The sequence below is a fragment of the Geotrypetes seraphini genome, chromosome 6 (genome assembly GCF_902459505.1).
Source record: "Geotrypetes seraphini chromosome 6, aGeoSer1.1, whole genome shotgun sequence".
Classification (NCBI taxonomy): domain Eukaryota; kingdom Metazoa; phylum Chordata; class Amphibia; order Gymnophiona; family Dermophiidae; genus Geotrypetes; species Geotrypetes seraphini.
This window is the reverse complement of record NC_047089.1, coordinates 138,059,924-138,081,027: the sequence shown is the minus strand read 5'-3', so window position 1 is coordinate 138,081,027 and position 21,104 is coordinate 138,059,924. Positions and strand designations below refer to the sequence as shown.

General features: G+C 43.7%; 1 protein-coding gene across 1 annotated transcript in view; it reads right to left on the bottom strand.

The window, feature by feature from the left end:
* Nucleotides 1-8,988, bottom strand: part of VWA3B (von Willebrand factor A domain containing 3B) — a 411,842-nt gene extending 402,854 nt beyond the window's left edge. Inside the window, exon 1 of the mRNA XM_033949516.1 lies at nt 8,876-8,988. The gene's annotated coding sequence lies outside the window, so the exon portion shown is untranslated. The remainder of the gene's footprint in view (nt 1-8,875) is intronic.
* Nucleotides 8,989-21,104: the final 12,116 nt, after the last annotated feature.

The following is a 21,104-nucleotide window of genomic DNA, read 5'->3' as shown; positions in this document are numbered from 1 at the left end:
CAAGCTGAAGAGCCCTAACCGTTTTAGTCTTTCCTCATACGAGAGGAGTTCCATCCCCTTTACCATCTTGGTCGCTCTTCTTTGAACCTTTTCTAGCGCCACTATATCCTTCTTGAGATAAGGAGACCAGAATTGAATGCAATACTCCAGATGAGATATAAAGGGGCATTAAAACATTCTTAGTCTTGTTAACCATCCCTTTTTTAATAATTCCTAACATCCTGTTTGCTTTTTTGGCCGCCGCCATACATTGGGCAGAAGGTTTAATCGTATTGTCCATGATGATACCTAGATCCTTTTCTTGGGCGCTAACCCCCAAGGTGGACCCTAGCATCCGGTAACTGTGATTCAGGTTATTCTTCCCAATGTGTATCACTTTGCATTTGTCCACATTAAATTTCATCTGCCATTTGGACGCCCAGTCTTCCAATTTCCTATGGTCTGCCTGCAATTTTTCACAATCCACATGCGTTTAGCGTCATCTACAAATTTAATCACCTCACTCATTGTTCCAATTTCCAGATCATATATAAATAAGTTAATGTGAGCATGGCGGCTCTCATGGAAGGTGAATCATGCAGGAGCATTTTGAACAGATGGATGGATGGATGATGGAGAGATGGATGAGCGGGAGACCTGAGAGAAGTAAATTGCAGTAGTCTAAATGAGAGGTGATGAGAGCATGGCTAAGGGTTTTGGTAGGGTGTTCAGAGAGGAGAGGTTGGATTTTGGCAGTATTATAGAAGAGAAAGTGAAAGGTTTTAGTGGTTTGTTGGAGCTGAAAGGAGTCAAAGATCACCCCAAGGTTCGAGCTGACAAGACAGGGAGGATGAGAGTGTTATCCACAGAAATAGAGAACAGCGGGAAGGGGGAGGTGAGTTTAGGTGGAAAGATAAGGAGTTCGGTTTTAACCATATTCAGTTTTAGATGGTAGTAAGACATCCAAGGCAGGCTGAGATACGGGCCTAGATTCCTGTAAAGATATCAGGTGTGGAGAGGTAGATCTGGGAGTCATCAGCATAGAGATGATATTTAAAACCATGGGAGGAGATCAGTGTACTGAGAGAACAGGTATATATGGAGAAGAGGAGAGGGCCCAAGACAGAGCCTTCAGGTCCACAGAAAAGAACATAAGAATTGCCACTGCTGGGTCAGGCCAGTGGTCCATCCTGCCCAGCAGTCCGCTCACGCAGCGGCCTCAGGTCAAAGACCAGTGCTCTAAATGAGTCCAGCCTCACCTGTGTACGTTCCAGTTGAGCAGGAACTTGTCCAACTTTGTCCTGAAACCCTGGAGGGAGTTTTCCCCCTAAACAGACTCCGAAAGAGCGTTCCAGTTTTCCACCACTCTCTGGATGAAGAAGAACTTCCTTGCGTTTGTACGGAATCTATCCCTACCTTGAAGAGGGTGAACAGTCTGTATTTATCTACTAAGTCTATTCCCTTCAGTATTTTGTCCCCTCTCAGTCTCCTGTTTTCAAGGGAGAAGAGGCCCAGTTTATCCAATCTCTCACTGTACGGCAACTCCTCCAGCCCCTTAACCATTTTAGTCGCTCTTCTCTGGACCCTTTCGAATAGTAACCATGTCCTTCTTCGTGCACGGCGACCAGTACTGGATGTAGTACTCCAGGTGGGCGCACCATGGCCCGGTACAACGGCATGATAATCTTCTTAGATCTGTTCGTGATCCCCCTTCTTAATCATTCCTAGCATTCTGTTTGGCCTTTTTGCCGCCGCAGCACATTGCACAGATGGCTTCATCGACTTGTCAATCAGAACTCTCAAGTCTCTTTCCTGGGAAATCTCTCCAAGTACCGCCCTGGACATCCCATATTAGTGCATGAGATTTTTGTTACTGACATGCATCACTTTACACTTATCCACATTGAACCTCATTTGCCATGTCGATGCCCATTTCTCAAGCTTGATTATGTCATGTTGCAGATCTTCATAATCCCTCTGTATCTTCACTACTCTGAATAACTTTGTATCATCCGCAAATTTAATCACCTCACTCGTTGTACCAATGTCCAGATCGTTTATAAAGATGTTGAAGAGCACCGGTCCAAACACTGAGCCCTGCAGCACCACACTGGTGATGCTCTTCCAGTCTGAGTATTGTCCATTTACCCCCACTCTCTGTTTCCTATACTCCAGCCAGTGTTTAATCCACGTGAGTATTTCACCCTCAATTCCATGGCTCGCAATTTTCCAAAGTAGACAGTGGGATGGCAGTGAAGGATTATCTACTGTAGCATACACTGAAAGTGTGATGGGAGAGATAAGAAGAAAACCAGGAGAGAACAGAATCCTGGAATCCCTTCAAGGATAGCGTGTCGAGGAGTAGGTGGTGGTCAAGAGTATCAAAGGCAGCAAACAGATTAAGAAGGATGAGGATTAGAATAGAGGCCATTGGATTTAGCATGAAACAGGTCATTAGAGACTTTAACAAGGGCAGTTTCCATAGAATAGAGAGGTGAAAGCCCAATTAAAGCAGGTCAAGAATATCATGAGAAGAAAGGAGGTCCAAGCAGCGGTGGTGGACAGCATATTCGAGTAGTTTGGATACGAAGGGGAGGAGAGAAATGGGGCGATAGTTGGAGAGGGATGTGAGGTCTAGTGAGGGTTTTTTTGAGAAAAGGTGTAACTACAGCATGTTTGAAGACATCAGGAACTGTTGCAGTGGAGAATGTTAGGTTGAGGATGTGACGGATTGGAGGGATGACAGTGGGAGTGATAGCTCCGAGTAGACGGGTGGGAATTGAATCAGAACAGATGGTGGGTTTGGAGGAGAAGAGAAAATGAGCAATTTTTTCTTCTGTGACTTCAGAAAAGGAGGAAAAGATGGCAGGGGTTTTTGAAGAGAAGCTGGCAGAGTGGACAGCTGGAGAGGGTGGTAGGGGAAGTGATTTGGTTGAGAATTCAAGATGGATCTTGTGAATCTTGTCGTAGAAGAACTCTGCCTTTGTCTCAGGGGAAGTGAAGAGGGGATAGGAGGCAGGGGTACTTTGAGTAGAGTAGAGTATAGCAAAGAGATGAGGGTTGGCATGAAGAGAATTGATTAAATGGTTGTAGTATTCTTGTTTGGACCTTCTAGACGAGTTCGACCCTGGATTCCTGTGCATCACGGAATCATGAATCGCCAAAGATGATCTTTTTACACAAAACGAACTCCTCCCCCATGGTTATCAAGGCCTCTTCTCCCCCAGATCCAACCGAAAAGGAGGCGGACTGGCACTGCTCTACAAATCTTTCTTTGACGTCCAGCTCCTCGAGAAGGGTACTCACGCCGCTCTAGAATATATGCTTGCCTCTGTCAATGATGAACTCCTCACTCACCCGTTGGGCATCTTGTTACTATACCGCCCACCTACCCCTTGGAACAACTCCTCCAATCTCGTCTTTGAGGCTATAACAAATGCCTTTCTTAAATTTCAAAGACTACTGATTGTTGGCGATATTAATCTCCACCTTGATGACACCAATAGCAAGGACACGATCGAATTTAACAACTTCCTTACCTCTCTAGGTTTCCCCTCACCTACCTCTTCTCCAACCCACGAAAAAGGACATACATTAGACTTCACCACTTTCCTCGATCTTACTGCCTTCAAAACTTCAATTGATGACACCCGTTGGGAACAAGTCCCTTGGTCTGACCACTTCCTAGGGGCTACTTGCTTCCCCATTTTCATGTCACACCTTGAATCCCCATCCCATTCCTCCCATTCAATAACCTTCTGCAAGAAAATTTCGAGTAATCTTTTCTGGTCCAAATTTCTCAACCAACTCTCCTCCAATCCTAAGCCTACAGACTCTGAATCCTACTGGTGCAATTGGATCTCCCTCTCCGAATCCATCTATCACTCCCTCACTCCAATATCCACAAAAATCATCTCCTACCCCCGAAAGGCTCCTGGGTATCTACCACTCCATAGAGAGCTGAAACAGAAATGTCGCACTTTGGAGCGCAAATGGAAAAAATCTAAATCCCCCTCAGATAGACAGATCTGGAGGGTCAATTTTAAACGTTACAATTCATTACTAAAAAAAGCCAGGAAGAACTTCTTCGGAGATAAAATCTCCAGATCCAGCAACCAGATCAGTGCGTTGTTTAACATTTGGCGCTTCTTAACTACAAAAAAGGACCCATCCTTGCTCCCCTCGTCGCTATCAGCAGATGCCCTTGCAAAATTCTTCAATGAAAAGGTCACCACCCTAAGATGCTCCTTCCCGCCTACAGTATCCTACAACTCCCTAATCTCTACTAACCTCAACCCTTCCCTACCTGTCTCCAATCCCATTCCAGCTGACAGATCCTGGACTGTTTTTGAGCTTATTTCCGAATTGCAAGTCTCCAAACTCTGCCTCAAACTAAAATCTTGCAAGTGTACCTTGGACCCTTTCCCCTCCTACCTATTCGAGAATATCTCTACACAGGCCATCGCTTCCCTCACCAAACTTATAAACGCTGCTCAAACATAGGGCCTTTTCTCCTCCGAAATGGGACATATTGCATTAACCCCTCTACTGAAAAAGACCGACCTTGATCCCTCTATTCCCTCCAATTACCGTCCAATAGCAAACATCCCTCTCCTAACCAAGATGTCAGAATCCATCATATCCACTCAACTCTCATCCTACCTAGAAAGATTCTCTATTCTCCTACCCTACCAATTCGGCTTCAGACCCAACTTCAGCACCAAATCCCTATTAGCCTCACTAATCTCTAATTCTCGCAACAAATTCGCTGTACTTCTACAATTCGATCTCTCCGCAGCTTTCGACATCATCCATCATGATATCGTAATCTTCCAACTCTCTGAAATAGGCATAAGTTCCACAGTCCTAGACTGGTTCTCGAAATTCCTACGCTTACGCTCCTACACCGTTAACATAAACGGTACCTCATCCCCTCCCTGGAAGCCGATATGTGGAGTCCTATCCTTTTCAATATTTACATGTCCTCTCTGAAACTTCTTCACCTATCCCCCCTGGAAAACTCTCTACACCTATGCTGACGATATCCTCATCCTCCTCGAGACTGACTCGAACCTCACTAATCTCGCTGAGAACATATCCGCATGTATAATGAACCTCCATTCCTGGGCACATTCTGTACAAATGAAATTGAATGAGTCCAAAACAAAATTACTTTGGCTCGGCCCAATACTAGATCATTTACCCACCTCCATCCCATTATATTCGGGCTCCACTCTTCAGCTTGAGTTTTCAAGCAAAGTCCTTGGCATCATCATAGACTCCTCTCTCTCCTTCAATGACCACCTCAATTTCTTGGTAAAAAAATGCTTCTTTAGTCTTCATATGCTGAGGAAAGTGAGATCGTACTTTCATCATTCTCACTTCATCATCCTTGTTCAATCCACCATCCTCTCTAGACTGGATTATTGCAACTCCATCTATTTAACCTAACTAAAAAAAAACTCCATAGACTTCAGCTAATCCAGAACGCCGCGGCCAAGCTTATTTTCGCAAAAGGCAAGTTCGACCACGTCTCCCCACTTCTGTCCAAACTTCACTGGCTCCCAGTTCACTCCAGAGTCCTCTTTAAATGTGCCTGTTTAGCCTTCAAGATCCTACATGGCATCCTCCCTCCCGTTATCCCACTCTTCTGGAATTCCTCTAACCCTAATTCCACTAGATCCTCCCAAAAGCTGAAATTATCATTCCCCTCTACAAAAGGTATATCCCGCGTAGGAAAACTAGGAACATCCCTCCCCTTTAGAACCACAAAACTCTGGAATAACCTCACATCCCCGCTCAGAGTTTCAAGTTCCCTCCAATCCTTCCGCCAACACCTGAAAACTTGGCTCTTTTCAAAAATCTAACACTTCCCGCTTTTTGGTTCCCTGTCACTCTTTATCTTCCTAGCTCCTTTCCTATAACCCTTCATTGTAGCTCCTTTTCAACCTAACCCTGTAAACCGTGCCGAGCTCTACGCTTGTGGAGATGGCGCGGTATACAAACCTAAGGTTTAGTTTAGTTTAGTTTAGTTTAGATTGGAAGGATGTCAGCATGAATTTGAAGTATATGAAGTCGGCACATGTGCAGAATTTAAGCCAAAGATGTTCAGCAGCTCAGGTACAGAAGCACAGTTAATGGATCTTAGAGGTCAACCATGGCTGGGGTTTGGCGTATCTTTCAGGATGTGAAATGGAAGAGGCAAGGGTATCAATAGAAGAAGAGAGAATGGAGTTATAGGAGAGGACAGCATCATTGACAGACTTGTGCGACATAGTAGTGGAAAGCAAGGATGAGAGATAGTGGTGGAAATCATGGCAGGGTCAAAAGCCTGAAGGTTCCTAAATGTATGGGTAGTGATTGGCCAGGTTTGGGAGAGAGAGTGATGAGTTGTGAAGGTTAGGAGCTCATGGTCAAAGATAGGAAGAGTTGAGGTGCGGAATTCAGTGATAGAGCATTTAGAGGATAGGACAAGGTTGAGGCAGTGGCTTTTCTGGTGCGTAGGGGTGGTGAAGCACAGCTGGAGATTATATGAGGACGTTAGAGCATGAAACCTGGACGTATAGGAGTCAGAGGGGGGTCATTGGCATGGATGTTGAAGTCGCTGAGGATAAAGGAGGGAGATGAGGGCTCAAGAAAGGAAAGCCAAGAGTCAGTCAGTGAGGAAGGAGGAAAAGGATTTATCAGGGGGTTAGTAAACGACTGCTGCTCTAAGAGGTAGAGAAGCAAATAGAGGGATAGAGTGAACTTCAAAGGAAGGAGAACAGTGAGATTAAGGTAGGAGAAGGGGTTGATATTTACAAGATGGTGAGAGTAAGAGTCCAACACCACCTTCTTGGCCATCTGGGCGAGGTGTGTGTGAGAAAAGGTACCCTCCATGACAGCGGGTGGCAGCTGAAGCAGATTCTTCAGGGCACATCCAGGTTTCAGTTAGTGCTAGCCGGTGGAGCTTTCTAGAGATAAAGAAGTCATGGATGAATGTAAATTTGTTGGTGATAGAACGGGCATTCCACAGGGTGCATGAGAAGGGCAGGAAGGAAGGGGGATTTAGAGGGACAGAAATAAGATTGGTTATATTGCAGTGTGATCCCCATGAGTAGTCTGAGGGCTAATTGGTAGGACTGGGGTTAGGATTGATCTCTCCAGCAGAGAGCAAGAGAAGGAGTAGGAGAATACTAGTTAGTGTGGGAGAGGCACAGGGGCTATGCCGTGGTTGAGGAGTATACAGGTAGAGTGGGGATGTCTGAATGAGAGGAAGAAAGTGCAGTAGTTGTAGGGCTGAGAATAGGGTGGGGGTCAAGAGAGTGGTGAAGGTGAAAAGTAGGTAGTGTGGTGGTGGGGCGTTAAGTAGTTTGGGATGGAGAGAGGGGATGGGAAAGGTCAGTAGAAGCAAGAGGAATTGGTATACAGGGGTCATTGGGGAGGTGAAGGAGTGAGAATTGTCCTGGATATGATGGTGCAAGGCAGATTAGTGAGGTTTGTGATATAGTGGTGGCAAGTCTCATAAGATGAAAAAAAGAGTAAATTGGTAATGTAACCTCACCAGGGAGATGCCACGCACGAAGGGCATGGTCTTGCGAATGCTACATGATGGTAGGGTTAAAAAGGGTAAAAATTTTCTGCTTGCGCCATCGCCACCAAAACAGAATGAATGAATGGAGCTAAAATTAACCTTTAAATTACTGCTTCATTTTGGCAGGAGGAGGGACTTTAGTAGTGAATGAATTGTCACAGGCTAGTGAACTTCAAAAATTATGGTTTATGGTTTGTTTGTTTTATTAATTTCATGGCATTCTAAACCAAGTTTTGCAGTATCATTGTATATTCATCATCTGCTAGTTACTGGTCACTTGTTACTGGTCACTTGTGGGACTAGAATTCTATAAACATACACATACTTGGACATCCACCTGCAAGAAATAAAATATATATTATGTTTCTTTAAATATTTTCCCTGTTCTTTGCTTCTTTGCCTTTCACTCCCAGGGCCAGGGGGAACATAGGCAGAATTTAAAAGCAGTTTTATGGGTGCAGTGGGTGCTTGAACAACTCAAGTATCGAGTAAACACTTCACAGTGTCTAGAGAGGGGTTATTTGTTTTAAATTTGGCCTTCCAAGTTATGGTGCAAAGTTGGTTGATGATAAAAGGCATCCTCTGGGCATGAGTAGTGCAAAAAAACAAAAACACACAAAAAAAAATAACAACAACAACAAACCAACCATAAGGCTTGGAAGCTTTAAGGAACATTTGAAGGGCAGAGCAGAGTGTAATCATGTTATAATCCTTAAACTAGGGTTTGGAAAGGACAGTTGGTTGATTTTTTTATTATTTTTTTATTAGTTCAAAATTTTTATTGGAGTTTTTAAGAATGATACAAACAACATTCAGAAATCCTAGAAAAGTACAGTCAATATCATCATGAATGAAGAAAATAGGTCATAATATACTGTACAATGAGCCCATATAGTCAAAAAGAACATATAACAAGCTAATTGGCATAATAGGGCTTGTCAGAATATAATAAAGGATACAGGGAGAGGAAAAAGAAGAGAGAGAAGAGATAGGTAGAGGAGGAAGAGAAAAAGCAACAGATAACAGGAGTGATCAATTATTGGAGATGCATAAAACGATCTAAGAATTTCCACGGTGATTTGTTTCAACAAAATAAGCGATCTTCCTCTTTTATTATTTGCAATAATTATTATACCTGTTTAGGAAGTACATGTATTCCAAAACGCATCTTTCGCTTGACCACTGTAGGTTTAGCAACAATTTCAGGAACGGACACGTCTCTTAAAATCTGCCGAGTATTAGAGACTTTTATAACAGAACACCGTATTTTGGCAGAATTAGGGTGCACCTGACAGAAAGCAAACCTGACCGGCTTTCCCTTACCTTTCGACAGGTACTGTCACTGGGATCAGGTGCTGTAGTATTTAAACTGAGGGAGTGATGCTGCTTCTCCTCGATCCCACAGTCTAAGCGGCTGGGTTGCTGTCGGAGGTCTCTGCATCTTTTCCTCGAGCGTTGCACGCCCTCTATTCCGGTTTGTACCTTCAGTCTCCTGTGTTGACCTTGGAGACGGCTCCAGTTGCTAACCTTCGGCCAATCAGGGGACCGTGGTGAAGGGAGGCGGTCCGGAGTTGCAATTCGGGGGGCGGGTGGAAGGGAGGGGCGAAGAAAGGAGGGAGATGGAGAAGCCGCCGATAGACTAGACCGGACACAAGAGCGAAAGGTTTTTTTGGGTTTCGTCAGGCAAAGGAGCAAGCTAGCTGTGTCGAGAGAGTTGTGGTTCTGGAGCTTCCACAATCAGTTATGCAACAGGATGATGTTACTGAACTGTTGCCTTGATGAATGAACAGAGGTTTACTTTTGCATTGTGTTCAGTTCATAGGAGCCAACTTTTCAAAATGATTGGAACTCGGTGTGTCACTTGTATAAAATGGATCGAGCATTAGAAGTTCAAAAAGAATATTTTAATAAATTTAAGGATGTGTGGGGGCCATTAATAAGTTATTATAATGAATAATTTGCATTTTTCCCTACTTAATATATATATTGTTGGAGGGTGGGGGGTTGGGTTTTGAAGTATAATAACAAATTATAGAACAAATGGTATATGTTATTATATTATGTAGGATGTATTTGCTTGAATACAATTTTGGAGGGTGGGTTGGGTTAAATCTTCTTTTTGAGAATTTGTAGAGTTTCAAGTGATGTTGTATATTGATTGTTGGTTTTTCTATACACTTGATGTAAAATTTAAAATGAATAAAGAAAGCTAAGTATGGCAGGGGTCATGGGCACAATTGGCCAGGTCGTATTTACCAAGGTTCTTCAAAACTTTCCACACCTTCATATTTTTGCAGGAAATGTTTGATGCAGGAGAAGTGGTAAGATGGCATGTCATATAATGCCATATAACTAGTCATTCAGGTAACAGGGTGATTATGTGGAAAAGTGATGTAATTTTCTTTTGAGATATTTAATACATAGGGTTAAAAAAATAAAAATTCCATAACTTTTTGAAGATCCCTCATAGATGTTGAGCACAGAAGGCAGTGCAAACACTGGCAGGACTGGTGTTAAAAGAAGAGCTAGGGAAGCACTGAATGTCTCACCAGTATCTCATCCTCCCCAACCTCACCTCATGCCCACCAATTCACTCCACTTCCTCACACACATAGCATATCTATACAGTCATATCCCTTCCAGTTCAGCTTGGCCTATCCATACCACCCACACTCAGGTGGGCTGATTTTTATTTTTGAGAAAAAAGAAAAATGATCTTTTCCGTTTCTCTCTCAATTTGACTTGACCTTAGGTCCTCTCCATTATTAAAATTTTTCTGATCATGGCATCACATACTGCCCAAACTTCCTCTGCTCCCCATTGTCCCTTCAGTATAATAACTCATTTATCCTAGTGACAATAGGGCTGTTGAAGAATGGCAAAATACCAGCTTTCCCTACCCTTAACAGCCTAGCTAGCACAGAAATCTTTTTACTTTTGTGTTTATAGTAAGTCCTATACCCTCTGAGGCCAATTAGAGTGATTTAAGCAGGCCAGAGAGGCTGGCCTGCTTAACTTACCTGTCACTACCAAAATACCGATATTCAGTGGCATTAAGCCAAGCAGTGCTACTGAATATCAGCTCTGACCTGCCCATAAAAAAGTGGGTCAGTCAAGTGCGGGCCTGGGTATGGTACTGGGGGAAGAGCCAGGGTTTATGTGGGCCTGGTGATATTCAGCCGAGACCCGCATAAGCTAAATGGCCTTGGTTGAATATCAGGCCATGACCCGCATGTTTGTTTTGTTTTATTTGTTTAAAAAAAAAAAAATGATGGGCGGGGGTTAGGAAAGAGCTGCAAACCCACTTGCTTTTGTTTCAACTGCTGCTACCCAGTTTGCCATGATCATGCTGTTGTTCTTTGCTTTGTTCTGTATGTGTTCCTTGACTTGTACATTGCTCTTTCTGATTGGACTGTTTGCCATGGTCATTCCTAACATTGTTTGAAAGTTAAGGGATAGTAGGTATTTATTTCTTTAGACCTCTATAATTTGGTTTCTTGTTCTATGGAGAGGGGAAGGGAGCTCTTGACGGACACTGGGGAGGAGGAACCAGTAAAATGGATGGCAAGAGTTGTATTATTATGCTTTGTTTATTGTAGTGTTTTGTATAGAGTTATAAATTAAAAACAAAAAAGCACCCCAGAGCCCCCAGTTGCCCAAGCCTTTGGCCAAATAACCACTGGACCACCAGATATTTATGTAGGCTTGAGGGGTCCTGCCTAGACATGGAGGTGGGGAGCCTGGCGGGGGAGAGAAAGGTTTGGCCATTGGCTGATCGAAGGGGTAATGATGGGGGGTTGGGCGCTGAGCTGCCTGGTTCAGGGACATTTTTTTTATTCAATTCGATTTGGCCTACTGAATTGATTTTTCAATTTGATTCAATTACCTTTCAATGACACAGCTTTTTAAGTTTAAAGTTGAATTAATTTTTATTGTGAAACTAAACAAGCCAGATTAATACAGATCGATCCTGCACAGTCGATGCTAACAAAAAAAAAAGTCCTTTTCATACAGAACACAAAAACACCCTTGCCCAGTATGGAATAAGTAATCACAAACTAATAGAAATATGTATAGAAAAGTTAAACTAAACAGCCAAGAAGCCAGACTCTGTTTACAATGCAACAGCATAGAAACTAACACATGTCCCCTAATACTGTGCAAAATATAAAGATAGCAGATGTAAATTTGAAAAAACCTGACAAATAACAATCGCCATTTTAAGAATTAAATGAAAAATAAGAAAATACCATTTTATAGGACTAAGCCATTTTTTAATTAGCTTTCAGAGGCCAAAACCTCATTCTTCAGGTCAGTACAGTATACTGCTGTTATGGCATTCTGTACTGACCTGGTTCATAAAAAATGTATTAAAATTAATCTAATTAAAAAATTACTTTATTTCCATTTTCTATTTATAAACATCAATAAAGCTACAATAATGCAACCAAAAAAACCATCTTTTTTCTATCTTTTGTCATTTCTGTTTTAATCATCCTCCTCACTCTTCTTTCCATCCAGTCTGTCCTGTCTCTCCCTTCCATGCATATGTCCTCTCTCTCTCTGCCCTTTCCATCCACTGGGGCCAACATCCCTCTGAGGTGGTGGGGGGTTTCAAACAAGAAAACAATTATGCAGTCCCAGCCTGATATTCAGCCAGGCTGCATAATTCTTTTGCTGGCCTCAGCTGAATACTGGTTGGGCCTACATAAGTTCTGGGTAGCCAGGCTACCTGTCATTATGCCCTGGCACTGAATATCAGGGCATAATTAAGTCGGTGACAGTGTTTTTAAAAAATACTGACTGTTGCTGGTTAAATATCAGAAGGTCTGTCTCTGCTTATTCTTGTCTTCTGTTATGCCTCCTCTATGCCTTCATGTTCTTTGATAAATTATTTTATTAATTCTTTTTCCGTCTTCTCATTTCTTTCATTTCTCTTTACACCATTTGTTTGACTCTCCATAGCCTGTCTCTCTATCATCTTTCATCCTTTAGTATCATCTCCTCATGCCACTTCTCATCCTTATCACCTTCATGTCTTTTCCCTCCATCATGACCTCTCTTTCTTCTCACCTTTCAGTCCCTCTTTTCCCAGTTCCACAAAGATGCACTCCATCTCTTTCAATTCCCCTTTCCTCTGCATCTTATGCCTCCTCTCTCTTCTCTTCTTCCTCTCTCCCAAATCATGTCTCTTTCTCCAGGCTTTCTTCCCCCATCATAGCTCATACTTTCTCGCTGAGTTCCTCTTACTCTCACAGCCTCTTATCACAGACTGGATAAGAGGCTGTGAGAGTAAGAGGAACTCAGCGAGAAAGTATGAGCTATGATGGGGGAAGAAAGCCTGGAGAAAGAGACATGATTTGGGAGAGAGGAAGAAGAGAAGAGAGAGGAGGCATAAGATGTAGAGGAAAGGGGAATTGAAAGAGATGGAGTGCGTCTTTGTGGAACTGGGAAAAGAGGGACTGAAAGGTGAGAAGAAAGAGAGGTCATGATGGAGGGAAAAGACATGAAGGTGATGCTACACTCCCAGTTGTTGTCCCCATCATAAGAACATAAGCAGTGCCTCTGCTGGATCAGACCAGAGGTCCAACATGCCCAGCAGTCTGCTCACATAGCAGCCCATCAGGTCCAGGACCTGTATAGTAATCCTCTATCTATACCTTTCTATCCCCTTTTTCTTCAGGAAATCATCTAATCCCTTCTGAAACCCCAATACCGTACTCTGTCCTATCATACCCTCTGGAAGCGCATTCCAGGTGTCCACCACCCTTTGGGTGAAGAAGAACTTCCTAGCATTGGTTCTGAATCTGTCCCCTCTCAATTTTTCCGAATGCCATCTCGTTCTTGTAGTTTTCGAAAGTTTGAAGAACTTTCTCTATGCCCTTCATGATCTTGTAAGTCTCTATCATGTCCCCTCTAAGCCTCCTCTTTTCCAGGGAAAAGAGCCCCAGTTTCTCTAATCTTTCAGCACATGAAAGGTTTTCCATACCTTTTATCAATCATAGAAACATGGAAAGATGACGGCAGAAAAGGGCTACAGCCCATCAAATCTGCCAACTCTACTGACCCACCCCCTTAAGTCTATACCCTAGTGACCCTATTCCTTATCTTCATCCTCGTAGGGATCCCACGTAGGTATCCCATTTATTCTTAAAGTCTGAACCCTCTCGAGTATCGCCATATCCTTCTTAAGGTACGGCGACCAATATTGGATGCAGTACTCCAGATGCGGGCGCACCATTGCCTGATACAACGGCAGGATAACTTCTTTCGTTCTGGTTGTAATACTTTTCTTGATAATACCAAGCATTCTATTTGCCTTCTTAGAGGCCGCTGCGCACTGTGCCGATGGCTTCATTATCCTGTCCACCATTACCCCCAAGTCCTTTTCTATGGTACTTTCACCCATTACCAGCCCTCCCATTGTATAGTTGTAACATAGAAACATAGAAATAGACGGCAGATAAGGGCCACGGCCCATCTAGTCTGCCCACCCCAATGACCCTCCCCTACCTTTCTCTGTGAATAGATCCCATGTGTCTATCCCATTTGGCCTTAAAATCAGGCACGCTGATGGCCTCAATAACCTGAAGTGGAAGACTATTCCAGCAATCAACCACCCTTTCAGTGAAAAAGAATTTCCTGGTGTCCCCGTGCAGTTTCCCGCCCCTGATTTTCCACGGATGCCCCCTTGTTGCTGCGGGACCCTTGAAAAAGAAGATATCTTCTTCCACCTCGATGCGGCCCGTGAGATACTTGAATGTCTCGATCATGTCACCCCTCTCTCTGCGTTCCTCGAGTGAGTACAGCTGCAACTTATCCAGCCGTTCCTCGTACAGGAGATCCTTGAGTCCCGAGATCATCCGGGTGGCCATTCTCTGGACCGACTCCAGTCTCAGCACATCCTTACGGTAATGCGGCCTCCAGAATTGCACACAGTATTCCAGGTGGGGACTCACCATGGATCTATACAATGGCATAATGACTTCAGGCTTACGGCTGACGAAACTCCTGTGTATGCAACCTATGATTTGCCTTGCCTTGGATGAAGCTTGCTCAACTTGATTGGCAGTCTTCATGTTCTCTCTGACGATCACCCCTAAGTCTAGTTCTGCTTCAGTTCTTGTTAGGATCTCGCCATTAAGGGTGTAAGTCTTGCATGGATTTTGGCTGCCCAGGTGCATGACTTTGCATTTTTTGGCATTGAAGCTGAGTTGCCAGGACCTAGACCAGTGCTCCAGTAGGAGTAGGTCGTGCATCATGTTGTCGGACATTGAATTTATGTCTGTTGTGCTTTTGCCCACTACATTGCTTAGTTTGGCGTCATCGGTGAATAATGTTATTATACCTCGCAGTCCTTCTGCCAAGTCTCTTATAAAGATGTTGAATAGGATCGGGCCCAGGACCGAGCCCTGCAGCACTCCACTGATTACCTCCGTCATTTCGGAGGGGGTGCCATTCACCACTACCCTCTGAATCCTACCTCCAAGCCAGTTCCCAACCCATTTCGTCAATGTAACCCCTTTTACCTACCCCCCACTCAAAGGCACCCAGTGCAAGAAGATATTTGACAGTCTGCTGGCGACGCATGCAGCGAAACTGGACCACACTATCTCCAACCTGCTGATAACAACAAACAACTACAAATATTTTCGCAAAGAAATCAAAACCCACCTATTCAAAAAATTTATACAGATGGCTTAACCCCAACCGGACCCCCCTCAACGCAACTCCCCCCTCCTCCCCCATTCACCAGTTCCCTTCTCTTTAGCCTCAAGCATGTCAACTGCTTCCCTAACGGTATATATACTGGATCTGCACTATTTCCTATTTGTACAGCATCTTGTAGCTCTTGAAATATACAGCTCCATTATTCTTGTAACTTCTCCTGGAAATGACCAGAATTCTCTCTGTAATTATCCTGGAAATGTCCAGTTGTCTCTTTTGTAATCCGCCCAGAACTGCAAGGTTGAGGCGGAATAGAAATCAGTAATGAAATGTAATGTAATGTGTTGCCCAATCCTATAGAACTCATCTTGCTCAGCAACCTTCGGTGTGGTACGCTATCGAATGCTTTACTGAAGTCCAGGTATACGATGTCCAGGGACTCCCCAACATCCAGCTTCCTCGTCACCCAGTCAAAGAAGCTGATCAGGTTGGATTGGCAGGATCTCCCCTTAGTAAATCCCGTAGATTCTCCTCGTTCAGTATTGTATCCAATTGGCGTTTGATTAGAGTTTCCATTAGTTTACACACTATTGATGTGAGACTCACCGGTCCGTAGTTTGAGTCTCCATCTTGGAGCCTTTCTTGTGGAGTGGAATGACGTTAGCTTTCTTCCAGTCCAACGGGACGTTACCCGTACTAAGGGAGAGATTGAAGAGCGTGGATAGCGGTTCCGCCAAGACATCATACAACTCCCTGAGCACCCTGGGGTGTAGGTTGTCAGGCCCCATTGCCTTGTTAACCTTAAGCTTTGACAGCTCGCAGTATACACCGCTGGGTGTAAACTTCAGGTACTTCAGGTTTCTGTTTCCTACATGCATTCATCTGCCATTTCGTCGCCCACTCTTCTAGTTTGTTCAGATCCCTTTGTAAATCCTCACAGTCCTCTTTAGTCCCAACTCCACTAAATAGTTTGGTGTCGTCTGCGAATTTTATTATTTCGCACTTCGTCCCTGTTTCTAGATCGTTTATAAATACATTGAACAGCAGCAGTCCAAATACCGACCCCTGCAGAACACCACTCGTGACCCTCCTCCAGTCCGAGTAGTGGCCCTTCACTCCTACCCTTTGCTTCCTACCCGCCAACCAATTTTTGATCCATCTATGTACTTCTCCTTCCACCCCATGGTTCTTCAGTTTCCGTAGTAGGTGGTTATGGGGTACCTTGTCAAAGGCTTTTTGGAAATCTAAGTATACGATGTCTATGAGGTCCCCTTTGTCCATTTGTTTGTTAATTCCTTCGAAGAAGTGCAATAAGTTAGTTAGGCACGATCTTCCCTTGCAGAAGCCATGTTGGCTTGTTTTCATCAGTTTATTCCTTTCTAGATGCTCATCGATGCTGTTTTTTATTAGCGCTTCCGCCATCTTCCCTGGAACTGAAGTCAGACTTACCAGTCTGTAGTTCCCCGGGTCACCTCTCGATCCTTTTTTAAAGATGGGCGTAACATTAACTATCTTCCAATCCTCCGGGATCACGCCTGTTTTCAGGGATAGGTTACAAACTTTCTGTAGTATTTCCGCTATTTCCTCCTTTAGTTCTTTCAGTACCCTTGGGTGGATTCTGTCCGGGCCCGGAGATTTGTCAGTTTTTAGTCTATCTATCTGCTTGCATACATCTTCAAGGCTTACCTCCATGGATGTTGATTTTTTTGCTTGATCTCCTTTGAAGATTTTTTTCAGGTTTCGGCACATTGGATGTGTCCTCTTTGTAAATACTGACAAAAAGAACATGTTTAGTCTATCCGCCACTTTCTTTTTCCTCCTTCACCACTCCTTTCCTATCTCCTTCATTCAACGGTCCCACCTCCTCCCTAGCTGGCTGCTTCCCTTTAACATATCTGAAGAACGGTTTGAAATTTTGTGCTTCCCTGGATAGCCTCTCTTCATATTCTCTTTTTGCTCTTCTAACCATGCGGTGACATTCCTTTTGATGCTTCCTGTGCTCTTTCCAGTTCTTCCCGGTTTTGTCCTTTTTCCATTTCCGGAATGGATGTTTCTTGTCTCCTATCGCTTTCTTCACTTCTTTGGTTATCCACTTCTTTGGTTCTTTTGTTCGGTTCTTTTTGCATCCTTTTCTAAATCTGGGGATATATAGATTTTGCGCTTCGCTCAACGTGTCCTTGAATAAAGACCAGGCTTGCTCTACAGTCTGCGATTGCTTCATGATGTTCCTAAGTTTCTTTCTTACCATTACTCTCATCGCTTCATTGTTTCCTTTCTTGAAGTTAAAAGTTGTCATTGTGGTTCTCTTCCCCTTCGATATTCTTACTTCAACTTTGAACTTGATCATATTGTGATCGCTGTTTCCAAACAGTCCCACTACTTCCACTTCCTTTGCAGGTCCTCTTAACCCATTGAGGATTAGGTCCAGGGTGGCAGTCCCTCTCGTCAGTTCTCTGACAAGCTGCTCCATGAAGCAGTCCTGTATAGCCTCCAGGAAACTGGTCTCCCTAGCGCATTTTGAGTTTCCAAGACTCCAGTCTATCCCGGGATAGTTGAAGTCTCCCATAACAATTGTGTTACCGCTTTTGCATTCTTGCCTCATCTCGGCTTTCATTTCTTCATCGTTTGCTTCGGTTTGCCCAGGTGTATGATAGTACAGACTCATCTTTATCTCGGGCCCATTCCTTCCTGGTATTTTAACCCATAGTGATTCCAATTTGTTGGTCGTCGCCGCTGTGTCCACTCTGGTCGAGTGTATGTTATCCTTTATGTATAGGGCTAATCCTCCTCCTTTCTGACCTGACCTGTCTTCACGATAGAGTTTGTACCCCGGTAGTGCTATGTTCCATTTGTTTTCTTCATTCCTATGTTTCGGAGATCCCAATGGTGTCTAGGTTCTCTTTTTTGGCCATGACTTCTAATTCTCCCATTTTGTTTCTTAGGCTCCTTGCATTAGTGTACATGCAATTTAAGTCCAGATATTTTCTTGCCTTCATTTTCTTTTCTTGTGCCTCTCTTCCCTTAAGAACTTTCAGACACTTCTAGCATTTACAGCAACATTCTCTCTCCCAACCAATAACCCTATCTCTTCTCCCTCCATACCTACCACCTCTTCTCCATCTCCCTGTCCGTTCCCTCTGTACTCCCTTCTTCTCACCCCCCAATCCTGGGCCCAGTATTCCTCTCCATGTTGCTTCCCACCCATACCCTCCACCCTAGGGCCAATATCTTTTCCTCTCTTTTCCCATCCACATATCCCTCACATTTCAATATGACTCACTTCTTAGCTTGAAGTGTCACTCCCTCTCTCTTTCCACCCCTCTCCCAGTTGCTTTCTCTCTCTCTTCCCCCCAGCACAGGGGTAGGCAATTCCGGTCCTCGAGAGCCAGAGCCCGGTCAGGTTTTCAGGATATCCACAATAAATATGCATGAGATAGATTTGCATCTCAAGGAGGCAGTGCATGCAAATCCATCTCATACTATTCATGGTGGAGATCCTGAAAACCTGACCTGGCTCCGGCTCTCGAGGACCAGAATTGCCTGCCCCTGCCCCAGTAGGTCCTGCATCTATCCTTCTCCCCCCTTTAGTACATCTTCTTGTTTGCCTTTCCTTTCCTCCCTCCTCTCCCAACCCCAGATCATCAGAGCAGCATTTAATTTTCTCACCCAGGTCAAGCACCTGTCTCTTCCGCCCTCTTGTCTGCAGGACCAGCTTTTCTCCCATACCTCCCAGCAGTCTGTTAGTGCTGATATCTTGCTTTGATCACTACTGGTAGAGGCACCACAGCAATTGAAAGAAGTAGCCTTGGTTCTTGCCTATGGTGCATCCTGCCCACACGGAAGAAAAAGTTGCATCAGAGGAGAAATTTTAACTTTTAAAATAATCTTTACTTAGTAGCTAACAGTAAGCTTAATAACAGCAGCAAGCACTATTGTGTCTGCTTTTCTTGGTTTCTCAGGTTCCTTAATCATTTCTCATAAGAGCAGTACAGTGACATCCTTTCTTTATGCAGCCTTGTCTCTTACCTTCCATTGGTTGCATCTGTCTGCTGTGGTGTGCTGGAGAGCATGCCATTGATTTTTACATTGGTTGGATACTAGAAAGAGTTCCAGAACATGTAGCAAAGCTCTGAGAGGAAGTGAGCCCAAGGGATCATTGAGAATTGTAATTCTTGAGAGTTCTGTGTGGGCAAGAAGTGAGTTCAAAGAGGCAGCCTGTCTTAGGCACAATTGAAGACAATTAGGCACCATAGCCAATTTGGTATACTGGTAAATGCAGGAAAAAGACAGAGGACAAGTAAGAGGAGCTCTACCAGCCAAGCCAGAAGGATGGTGTTTGTGTTTAAGGAATTAGGGAACTGCCAATTGATAGTGAATATACTGTGGGAACTGGTTGGACTAGAATCCACAGAGAAGCATTTGTCTGATGTGTTGATAAACAGACTGGGATAGATCACTGTTGTGTCACTGAAAATATAACCTGGTTTAAAATGTTGCTAGAGAATCATTAACATGTGAAAAAAGGCTACTGCTAAAAAGGGAGCAGTAAGGGCCAGATTCTGAATAAAAGTCAACGAAAGTTAGATTGCGCCTACTGCCACCTAACTTATGGGTTATAATTGGTTTTAAGTGTTGCCATAATTGGCTGCACCATTAAAAGCTCATTATAAAAAATTAGGTGCCGAAGGGTTTTGAGACAGATGGCGGCTTTAGAAAAAAAGATTGTTTAAAATCCAAGATGGCTGCCACCAGTAATGGCCTGTGGGAACTTCCCTGTAGTACATAAATTGCAGGGAAATGGGTTTTAATAATAATAACTTTATTCTTCTATGCCGCCATAGTCGTGAGACTTCTAGACTTCATTGAAGAGAGCTGGACAGTCAGCGAGTTACAATATGCAGAAGTCAGAGTATTACAGCATACAGAATCTTAAAAAGGCAGCTGAAATACAATATATAGATTGTTAGCAAATGTTAGAAATTTCAGATTTATATGCAAGAGTGCACATATTTAGTGTTTGGTGTAGGTACTTTTTAGGTGATATTTCTGTCGAATAAGGCAGTTTTTATGGCTTTTCTAAAGGCATCATAGGTCAGTCTTGCTCCATTAATGTAGTTGTCTAACCAGTGTTGTTTGTTTGCTTGGTACATAAAAGTTCTATCCAGAAAGGTTTTGTATTTGCAGCCAGTAATGCTTGGGTATGCAAATAGATTACAGTTTCTGGTTTGTCTTGTAGGGTTGTATAGTATGAAGTGAGGTAACAGGTAGATAGGAGCTAGTCCCCAAACTAGCTTGAAATATTTAGAGGTGAGGGACCTTGGATATGGCTACAGAAACCTTTAAATTTTACTTTTGGAGACCCACCACCACCACAATCTTCCCTATAGGCTATAATAGCCTTACTCCCTGTGCCATGTGCCTGCTTCAGCAGGTGGGACAAATGGAGAAGAATTATGCCTCACAGGTTTGCTGGATGAACTTGGTCTTCAGGCTGCCTGTTGGACCTAGGTCAGACTGAACCTCAACCCCTGGAAAACTTTGTGCTGTGTGAAGAGGGAGAGGACCACACAACCAGCCCACTATTAATCCTGTCCAAATTGGGACAGAGCCAAACAGCCTGTGTTCAAGCTCCTGATAAATCAAGGATGTGAGCAGATATACAGGGGAGGGCCCATGAGCTCAAAAAATACAAAAGCAGGCTGGCTAGCTAGGTATCCCTGAGGGCTGATCCTGCTAGTAGCAGACTTCCACAGTGAGCGAGTATCTTCTTCCAGGCAGAGGTTCCAATAAGTGGGAACCTCTGGGCACCGAGTCTTCAACCGAACACTTTGAAAATATACCCCAAAATAATAAAACCGCAGAACAAAGCAGAAACATTTCTGAG